The following is an 11,178-nucleotide window of genomic DNA, read 5'->3' as shown; positions in this document are numbered from 1 at the left end:
GGTGAAATTGTAAAAGGAGGATTAACTTTGGCTTCTCTCAGCCACACCCGGATACCAGAAGCGTAATTATCTTTAAAAGTTTTTTGTTTGTTGTTTTTCAGGGAAAATATTCTACTCCGCAGCCGGGGGAAGAGGAGAGCTGCATTGGCCGGGAATCGAACCCGGGCCTCCCGCGTGGCAGGCGAGAATTCTACCACTGAACCACCAATGCCCTGCCTGTTTTGTTTTTTTTTTTTTACTGGTCTTCATATAGTTATAATTATATTGTCCCTAAATTGTTAGTAAAATAGTGAAGATGTATGTTCTTTTCCCTAGGATTTTCTTAAATCCAACTAAATAAAAGACAATATCTAAATTTCCTGGGAAAACCTGTGAACTAGAAGGAAGCTGAAACTGCTGATATGTGACTCTTGGAGGCTTTAGAAAATGAAAAACATCTATAAATACCCGACATATAAAAATATCTTTCTCCATCCCTCCCTCAATTTATATCTTTAATGAAAACACTTTCTGAAAATCTCTCATTTAGGATGCAAGCAAGTTCGGTTAATTACTAGGCCAAAGTGCTCAATTCAAGTTTGAAACACCAAGTTACTTCATTTTGGAAAAAAGACCTTCTATTGTCCTTCTGTTTATGGAGACACAAGTTTTTCACGGAGGGTATTGTCAACGGAAGCAGGATAACAAAGAAAATAATAAAGGAAAAAAATAATTCTCCCAATTCCTTCTCCTTACTTGCCCCTGGAGAGGATGACAACCAGTTGCCGAGGTCGCTGTGGCCCTTGGAACAAAAAGCCAAAAGGTGCCTGGAAATAAATAAGAGTTATCATCTCTGTTTTTCAGGACTTTTCAGTTCGTTTGGAGAAAAAAACAACAAGAGAAAACCGCTGACGATCAATGAAAATAATCGACTGAAATGAGTCTTGAGTTTGGGCTTTAGGAAAGTAATGAACCCTGAGAGACTGGATTATAAAGCATGTAAAAGCCAGGAGGTTTTTCACTCTAGTTTCTATCTCTTCACCTCGTCTTCAGAATAAAGAAGTTGTAGTAATTATTTGGCAGCTGCGATTAGGATGCTTTGAAGGGAAAGAATTGCAGAAAGACTTTTAGCAAATTAGGAGGTTATTAATGTTGTTCTTAAAGGAAGAATTTGGGCCATAAATTAGGTTTCACCAAATCCTAGCAACAGAATAATACATAACTGAACACTATGAGAGATATAAATAAGCTTGGTCAAGTTACCTAATTTGTTTGTTTACTCATACGTAAATGGAGCCTAGCAGTAGTTGACTTACATTCCTCTAAGGACTGTAAAGGTATTGTAAGTTAAAATGATGCCTATGAAAGCCTTGAAAAATAGTATAAAACCACCAGATAAATATTAGCTACTGATTTTTTATTTCATGGAACTTTTTAATGAACCACTGAAAGTCAGAAGTTGTATCTTCTATTATAAACAGAAATCTTCAGTATAATGATCATAGATGGTGCTCATGTTAGTTGTACTGAATTGGTTGCATAGCGTAGGCTCTTCTAAAGCAAATATCTAAAGTATGTTCTTTGTGTGTGATATAAAAATAATCTTTACAATGTTCACTCTATTTCCTCAGATTTTATTTTCCATTTCTCAAATGCTACCGCCTCAAAATGTCACCAAAAACCTCACCGAAAGAACAAAGCTAAGTTGATTGGACAAGAGAGGACACTATCTCAGGAGTCTTAATAGTGTCTCAGGGGGGAGATAAGGGGGGAGAGGAAAAAGTTTAGCTATTTAGTGAGATTTTCGAAATCTGGATTTTTTGGTGAGTCAAAGTAGTAAGGACTGGATAAGGATCATGATGTATTTTAGGATTGGTAGACACAGTTAGGAGATGATTTTGAGGTAGAATGTTGTATTTATTGTCTATTGTTGTATAACACATTGCCCTAAAACTTAGTGGCTTAAAACAACAAAAATTTACGATCTCATATTTTCTGTGGGTCTTAAATTCAGGAGTGGCTTACCCAGGTAGGATGTCTCTTATGAGGTTGCAAACAAGATGCTGACAGAAGTTGCAGACATCTGCTTACTTGGGGCTAGAGAATTTTCTCCTCCCCCTCCCCCTCCTCTTCCTTCTTCTCCTTCTTCTTCTTCTTTCTTCTTCTTCTTCTTCCTCCTCTTCCTCTTCCTCTTTCTCTTCTTCAATGTGTCCATCAACTTACTCCTCTGTATTCCTTAAAAACAAAATAAAAATCACAAGTTTAATACCAATGCTTTAAGTTGGTCTATGTTTTCTTTTTTTCTTCTTTTGCATTACGCGGGCCTCTCACTGCTGTGGCCTCTCCCGCCGCAGGGCACATGGTCCGGACACACAGGCTCAGCGACCATGGCTCACGGGCCCAGCCGCTCCGTGGCTCCCGGAGCGGGGCACGAACCTGTATCCCCTAGCATGGGCAGGTGGACTCTCAACCACTGCGCCACCAGGGAAGCCCTATGTTTTCTTTACTTCTATTTGCCAGATGGTCTTCAATGATTGCTGGGAAGAGATTCCTCTTCAACAGATTACATACAGATTACATACAGGAGGTAAAAGCTGGCCAGCAACTTTATGAAAATAGTGTGAACTCTAGCAAAAGAGGTCCAGTCCCAACTCAAGCCCCATGCCATAATCACATTCATCATTAGCAAAATGCACAGAAGTCATGCACAGAAGTCATGCACAGAAGTCATCATTTCCTGAATGGGGGCAAAAACTTTTAGTCTCTCTTCATCACTTGTTGCCTCAACAGTTGTCTTGCAAATTCCCTTGAGGTCGGTGTCTGTTTCAGGGAGCTCTCTGTACCCAACATCATTTTTATTTACTTGGTCAATCAAGCCAGCACCAGGAATGGTCTTTGTCACAACTTTCTTATCTCCCTGTTTTCTTATCTCTCTGTCTACTTCTGTGAGCTTTTCATCTGTGTTTTTCAAGACACTAGTTTTCTTTTTATCTGTTACTTCTTTAAGCCTTTTCATCAAAAATAATTGACTGCAACAAACATTTTATCTTCATTTTGAACAATTATATAATTTTCCTTTGCTTCATTTGTGCCCACATATACAGGAGGTTCATCATAATTCTTGAATTACCTCATGTGGAACTGAGTTTTATTATCTCCAATAAATGGTGTGGTACTCAGGAGTATTATAGTACTATTTCCACTTAAGGTTAAAATTCAGCCTTGCTGATTTTTTCTTCATTTTATGTTTTTTAGCAAGGACATCATAAGGACCCAGTAATTGAATACAAGGCTTGTGGACAGTGAATCAGCTGGTTTTTCAGGATCAAGTTCTTCATAGAACTTCCAGAAGTGATAGAAATTGTGAAGCAGAGAAAGCTTATAATGCTTTTCTAGTTCTTTTTAAAGATCACCAGAGATATCAGCTTCATTTACTCATCTTCACACCAACTCCTTTTTCACACTGTTGCCCCTCCCCAACCTGCCTGTGCTTCCTGCCGCTGCCAACCATTCTGGAGAATTCTCTTCTAAACTCAGTCACTTGGCTATTGAATTGAAATTTCAGATTTTCACCACATGGGCCTCTCCATGGGGGTATCCTCGTGACAGGGCAGCTGGTTTCCAGCAGATCAAGTGGTCCAAGACAGAAACTTGAGGAAGCTGCAACCTCTTAGCACTTAGTATGACAATGCCAACTTCCACATTATTCTATTCACTCAAAGCAAGTCACCAAGTCCAGTCCACACACAAGGGAGGAAAATTAGTCTCCATGTCTTGAAGGAGTGAACATGTTTTGAAACCAAAGCAAGGGCTGAAAGAGTACTGCAGGTAGTCTGGTAAACTGTCGTTTGATGCCTTCTGTTAAGAAGTTGATGGATCTTTCAAGAGATTCCTGGAATAAACAATAAAGTTCTTGGAATAAACAAAGTTAGGTGTAATTTTTATCTTTCTAAGCAAGAGTCCCCTTCTACTGGGTGTTAAAACCTACTTCTTAGTATTCTGAATTTTTTAATGAAGGTTTGGTTTGACATTTTATGGAAATGATATGTTGGCTTCTACACTGAAACAGATGAGAATATAACATGCCCTTATCAAATAAATATTGGAGTCAATAAATATGGTTATAATATATAAGTATGTCAGATACTCTAACTAGATGATATGCTGGGGATGGAGGTGGAGAATGAGACTCAAATGCTTGGCTCAAGATAAATCTAGTGAAAAGAGAAGAGCATATAGAAAATCTAAAATTGGGAAATCCATGTGTGAGATAGAGTAAAAATGTCATTTATGAAAATCAGTCATCCAGACCTCATTACTACCTTGTCGTGACCACCTGTTATAAGGTTTGGACCTCAGATTTACTGGTAGAGCAAACTCAGTGAAATTATCACCTGAAGGGAATTAGGCCCTAGAAACTGATTCTCACTAGTAGGACTCACAGGATCCTGATGTTACAAATCAGAATACAATTTATTAATACAGAAGGGAGTTTAAAACTTTTCAAGACTGGAATACTCATAGCCACAATTCAGATCGCCTTGATCCTGGTCCTGATGCTCTCTGGAGGCCAACTTAGTAATAAGAAGGAGGCCTTATGACATACCATTGACAAGGACTGCCTCTTTGACCAAACTTTACTCAGGCTCCTCTGAGCCCTCCTCTCTGCTAGGCTTTAACCTTGGCCTACTGAGTCCAATTTTAGCAAGAATCCTGCTAAGCCAGTTTATTGAGAATCCCTCTACCCTTGATAACAAATCAAGCCCCTGTTTGTAATTTTCCATCCTCTGACCCCCCTCACCCTGCCCACTTGCTATAAATCCCCAGCTGTCCTTGCTATTATTCAGAGTTGAGTTCAGTTGTGTACTGGAGTCTCTTACTATCCTAGCCTGAATAAAAATATGTCAGATCCTTTTTAACAAGTGTTCAGTGCAATTTCTCTTTAACACTATCAGAGGAAAAGAAAGTAAGGCCCTGCCCTGGGATGGAGCAACACCATTTGAGGAACTGAAAGAAGACCTCTGTGACAGGGTTAATCGGAACGGTTGCTTATTATTTTGTCTTAAGCTGGGGAATGTCAGGATAAGATGTGCATTTTTTTAAAAAAAAAAAAGCATAATAAGGACACTGATCTAACTGAGAAAGAGGAGGTCTGGGAAGAGGACTTAAGAGGTTCATGTCAATACCTGGTCAAGACATATGATGGAAGGAAGGAGGCCACTGTGGTAACGAAAAGAAGAGGATACATGGGATATAACACTTTAGGAGGCAAAACTCCCGAGCTCCCTGCTCAGATTGGGAAAAGGAGGGGCGGGGGGTGGAGTGAGGGGGAGGGAGAGGGAGGAGGAGGAGAAGAAGAAGAAGAAGTGTCCAGGATGGTTCCAGGTTCCAGGCTCAGCGGTGTAGTGATGGGCAATGAATCTGAGAAAAACGCACGACTTGTTGTAGGCAGATAGGCAAAGGAACAGTCAGGAGGCAAAAGAGCACAGAGGGTGAGCCTGGGAAAACGTCAACATTTTAGGGCCTTAGTGGTCCTCAGCAGTTAAAGACGTGGAAAGAAACGTTCATAGAAGATAGGGAAACCAGAAGACTATGCATTCTCTGGTGCCAAAAAGGAGAGTGTTTAAATTAAATCTCTCGGTTAAAGAAAGTTGCCCATTAGGGGAATTCGTCCTCGTTCTAGAATATTCCAACGGCAAGTTAAGGGCAAACATATGCCACTGAAACTCTGTCAGAGCAGATAATCTGTTTTCTTTATTTCATCTTGGGCTTGGAAGCCTTAACTGGTCTCAAGGCCGACTACACATCCCGAAGAGGTTCGGGAAAGAAGCCTTGCTCTTCATTTCTTCCCCTACCCAAAAGACGACCCAAGATTCTGACCCCGACGTGATTGGAACACGCAACCTTCTGATCTGGAGGCAGATGCGCTACCGTTGCGCCACAAGGTCACGGAGAAATATCGCCTTTCTTCTAAGTTAGAATTTCAATAATGCTTTCTCCTCGCCCCCAGGTTCTAAAGATTTATTCCTTTTTATTAGTAGATCTGATCATTTTTCTCGCCACTATTCATAGCTTCGCTAATGCTTGGTGGAAAAAGATAAGGGATTAACCAGATTAAATATTAATCCAAAAAGCCCAAGTGCTCCATGTAGGGGAAACTCAGTGGTTTCTCGCGTTCGATCTTTCCACTTGTCGGAATTTTCCGGTTTTGAGAAAAACTGTGTACGTACTGAGTTTAGATCCTCAATGAAACAGGAATAAGTATTGCCACGATGTTCGAACTACCACTTTTCCTATAAATTCACTAGACTTCTCCTCTTCTGAAAAAGACTACCAGCTTTGCACTACCCTGCGGTGTCAGGCCTCGCCTCCCACTCCCCCTCCCCTCCTTTCTCAGCGCTCGCCTGACTTTATTCTCAACCTGGTGAAAAACTGCTTTATCCTCAAAAGCCTAGCGTAGATGGCATGTCTTCCCGAAACCCTCACTTCTCAGTGGGATTCCGTGGGCCTTCGGGTCTTTACAGTGTACATGTGCCATTCAGTTCACAACAACTCGAAGCAAATTGCTAATATTTACTGAGTTCTTCCCATTTTCTACCAGCCCTGCGCTAGTAGATCTTCCTCCAGCCAGTGATTCTTAAAAAGTGCAAAGCTGGGAACTTGTTAGCAATACAAGTCCTCGGCCAAACCCCAAGTCCTCCCTGATTGTGATGCAGGGGAAAGTTTGAGAATACTGCCCCAGCCTAGTCACCTGAAACTTTGCTCACTCAAAAAAAAAAAAAAAAAAAGATTAACTTTCAGTCTTCTTCCAGGATGGTGGAGGGGCAATGTGGTATTAGTTTGCTGCCATAGCAAGGGACCCCACATTGAGTGGCTTAAGCAACAAGTTTATTTTCTCACAGTCCTGGAGGCTGGAAGTCCGAGAACAACCCTGTCAACAGGTTTGTAGATGGCGGCCTTCTCCCTGCGTCTTCACGTGGTCTTTCCTCTGTGTGTCTGTGTCCTGTTCTTGTTTTGATAAGGACACCAGTCATTGTATCAGGGTCCACCCATATGACCTCATTTTACTTTAATTACCTTTTTAAAAGCCCTATCTCCAAACAAAGTCACACTCTGAGGTACTGGGAGTTAGAACTTCGACATATTTGGGGTAGGGCGGAGACACGAGGACACAATTCAGCTCCTAACAGGCAGTTCCCAGGTGAAGCTACTGCTGACAATTCCTGAGCCTGGCATGGAGCGTGAGGATGGAGGTTCTGTGGTGTAAATCTCATAGCCTCTTCGCTTTTCCTACATGACCTCTTTAGGATTCAGCTTTCTCGGGTCTGACAAGTCAACTATCACACTTCAATCGGCTTTCCAGATTACATAATTTTGTTGCTATTATCTCCTCTCCCGAACTTTTGGTCCAATTTGAATTTATGTTTTAGAGTTGTTTTGAGTGGGATTTCTGGAGTGCACAAAAGTGAATTCTTGCCTTTCATCCTCAATCTTTACCTGAAAGCAGCGCAAGGGCAGCGGTGGTTCCCTGAGTATATAAAGCAATCCGGCTCTATCTTTTCCTCTCCTTCAGCTCTCAGCTCAAGCGTTCCTTCCCTGCTGTGGCCTTTCTCCCTGATTTCCATCAAAAGGTAAAGCACTCTATTATTTGTTATTATTAGTTATAACTTCTTGGTAGTTACGTCGGTTGTAACTTTGCAGTACTTTTGACCGTTAGGTTCAATTTGTTTCCCCAGCTAGACTGTAAGATGTTTGAGGTGTTGGAAATGCTTTCGTTTGCAATAGTAATTTCAGTGTTACAATTAGAGTTGAGATTATTTTCTTTGAACAAATTATCTAAACAGAGTACCGTTTCCAGTGTAGGACCACGTGGCCTAATGGATAAGGCGTCTGACTTCGGATCAGAAGACTGAGGGTTCGAATCCCTTCGTGGTTGCTATGGGGTCAATCTATTGCTACTTACAAAACTACCTGAGAACATGCATGGTGGTCCTTCTTAATAAGACAGTCTTCTTAGTTAAAGTCGCTAATCAGGAATCTCCTTTTCATCTTGATAGTTTTATACTCCATGTAACTCTGCTCCACACCCTTTCCTTTGTTTTTGTTTCTTTTTACCCGTCCGGTGTCTGCTTATCTCTGTCTCCACAGTACCCACCAAACAGTCGGTTCTCGGTTCTCTCGGTCTGCTCTCCGCAAAATTTGGTCTGCGGACCAATGGCAACATCCGGGAGCTTCTTAGAAATGCAAGGTTTCCCAGCCAGTCCCAGTTCCGTCTCAGCACTACACTTGAACTACAAAATTAGAATTTGGGGAGTGGGACTCAGGAATCTGGGTTTTAACCAACTACCCAAAGCTGAGTCCTATACACACCCTAGTGTGAGAACCATTCTGGACCTTATAGCTGCATAACGTCTCTCAGGTTCTTCCAGCCCGCTCGACGACGGTGCAAATACCTCAGACACAGCCTTTCATGATTTAGCGCCAACTACCTGCATTCTTTTTTTTTTTTTTTTTTTTTTTTTTTGCAGGTGCAGTTTGCTTCCTCGGAGATGGGGTTGATTTAGTTATCTTTACAACGAGATTTCTCCATTGGACACTTAGTCCATCAGCTTACTTTATTTTTTGAATGTACATTTTTTGTTGTTGTTGAGGTATAGTTGATTTACAATATTAGTTTCAGGTGTACAACATAGTGATTAAAAATTTTTATAGGTTATACTCCATTTAAAGTATAAAATATTGGCTATATTACCTGTGCTGTACAACATATCTTTGTAGCTTATTTGTTTTATACATAGAAGTTTGTACCTACCTGCATTCTAAGACTGTTACAACAGGGGAAATGTGAAGCTGCCATAGAACCCCGAGGGGAGTCCGGGCTGCAGGGAAAGGCAAGAAAATGGGCAACAAATTTGCCAAACTGCCTTCTAACTAATGCAGGAAAATGGTAGAAGACTCACCATCTGTAATCCTTAGAGAAATAATAGACCCAGAAAAAGAGCATTAATGATCTTAAAACCCTTAGGAAAAAGTTATTGGGAAACAATATGTGTGTGGTCAAGTATCACCCCAAGATTATTTGCTAGTTGCAAGAAGAAAAAGAAAGAGCCCTTGGGGCACTACTTTATCTTCACCATCAGTGGGGTATCCTGACAAGTGCCTCCTGATGTGAAGTACTGTATAAAGTGCACAGTGTCAAGCCCACAATTTTTAACCTGAATCTAATGTAAGCCATCAAAGGGTCCTAACCAATCATTTAGACTTAACTTCTAGTTTAGAGTAGAGGAATAAACTAAAAGTTGCCATGAGGAATCAGAGACAGAGACATTTGCCATGAGACAAATTCAGAATGTGGGACATTCTAGAAGAGGCTTGGACTTTTTAAAAAGTCAATGTCAAAACAACAACAACATCAACAGAAAGCTGGAAGCCTGTTCTAAACTAAAGGGAACTAAGGAAACATTACAACCCAAAACAGTGAATGAACTTTGGTGGGGAGAAACTGGCTCCAAAAGACATATTAAAGAAATTTAAATAAGGACGGGATATTAGATGCTTTTATAAAGAATTGTTAGATTTTTTTAGTTATGATAATGGTATTGTGGTTATATAAGACATGTTTAGACGATATATGTTTATGTATATAGGGTATGATGCCTTCAAATGAATTTCGTATGATTCAACAGAAAAAGGCAGATAAGACTAAGAGGGCAAAATGTTAACAATTATTGAATCTGGGTGGTGGCTATACAGATAATTCCCTATTCTTTCAACCTTTTTAAATGTTTGAAAATTTTTATAATAAAAGTTTAATTTAAAAAAAAAAGCTCGACAGAAGCTATCCTGTTTAAAGAAAAGCTCTGACGGAACAGCACAGGGCTCCTAGGAGACAAAACAGAGGGTCAGCAGCAAGAAACCAGCACCCTGTGAGGAAGGGTGGATCCTTTATGTCTCAGGAGTCCAGGCTCCCTTGACAGAGTGGCCAGAAAGAGAGCTGAGAAGGTTAGATAGATGCCCCTGATGAGGGCCTCCTATGCCATCTGTGATCTTCCCCGCCGGCTACAGAGTAATTTTAAAGACTTTAAAGGAGGGAAGGGACCCAATCTGATTTGCGTTCTCAGATGAACACAGCAGTTAGTGTTGACATAGCCCTACCTACGTAATCTGCCCTAAACTACGTCTCTGGTGTTATCTCTCCTTGCTGCCCCTCTCTGTGCGCCTCCAAAAAGCAACGTTCCAGCCAGAGAGCACTTTCTTCCATTTCTCCCCTATTCTATGAGGTTTAAGTCTAGACCTCCACTCCCCTCTCCAGGTTGGCTCACTCCCACACATCCTTCAGATCTGAGTTTAAATATGATTCATTCCACATGTATTTACTGAGTGTCCATTTGCCCATTCAGAAGTAATAAAGGTATAACTGGAATATTTCTTCATGAAACTTGGAGTCTAATGAGTGACTCTCTCCAGGCAGCCACCTAAGATATTCATGACTGGGACCTACACTCTCCCTGTGGGCTACTATGGCACAGTGGACCTCTCACTTGTCATACTCAATGGTAAATGTTTACTTCTGTAATTGTTTATTCTAGAAATCCCTCAGAAGAGTGGCCACACTTTTCTTGCTCTCCACTGAATGAACAGCACCTAGCCAAGTGTCTGGCATGCAATTGTGTCCAGAATAAAAATTTTGAAACAATGAAGAAATGAATGAATCTGTTCAGGGACAAGGGACCAGAGGCCAAAAGGCTTCCAAGAAGTCGTTGCAGTAACTCCTATGAGAAACTGTTAGAACCCAATCTAAGAAAATGGGTCTGACGGTTGGGAGGAAGAACCAGATCTGAGAAAAAATGAGGAGGTTGAACCAAAGACCTGGTAACCTGTGGGCTGTGGAGAGAAAATCAGAGAGAGGACAGATAAAGGGACTTCTGAGTCTTTGGATTTGGTACCTGGGTGCTCCTGTCAAAAATTTGGGTTGTTGGAGGAGTTTCAAGTTTTGGGGGAAAGGATAGAGCATTCATTTGGGGATGTATTGCTTTTGAGATGCCCATGGACATGCAAAAAGAAATAACTAGGACAAATGTATATTCTGGAGCCCAGAAGAGAGGTCTGGGCTGGAGATAATTTTCAATCCATCAGCACATAAGCTGTGGTTTATCAATCATGCCGTGTCCTTCTTCTGTTCATGGAATGAAGCTGTTG

General features: G+C 41.0%; 1 pseudogene across 1 annotated transcript; it reads right to left on the bottom strand.

Annotated features, from left to right (window-relative positions):
- Nucleotides 1-2,445: 2,445 nt before the first annotated feature.
- LOC308624323 (histone PARylation factor 1-like) lies at nucleotides 2,446-3,490 on the bottom strand (annotated as a pseudogene). Its single transcript has one exon. The product of its transcript is annotated as a histone PARylation factor 1-like (transcript).
- Nucleotides 3,491-11,178: the final 7,688 nt, after the last annotated feature.

The sequence above is a fragment of the Mesoplodon bidens genome (genome assembly GCF_964165515.1).
Source record: "Mesoplodon bidens genome assembly, chromosome: 10".
Classification (NCBI taxonomy): domain Eukaryota; kingdom Metazoa; phylum Chordata; class Mammalia; order Artiodactyla; family Ziphiidae; genus Mesoplodon; species Mesoplodon bidens.
The sequence above is the reverse complement of the archived record's forward strand: the minus strand, read 5'-3'. Positions and strand labels throughout refer to the sequence as shown.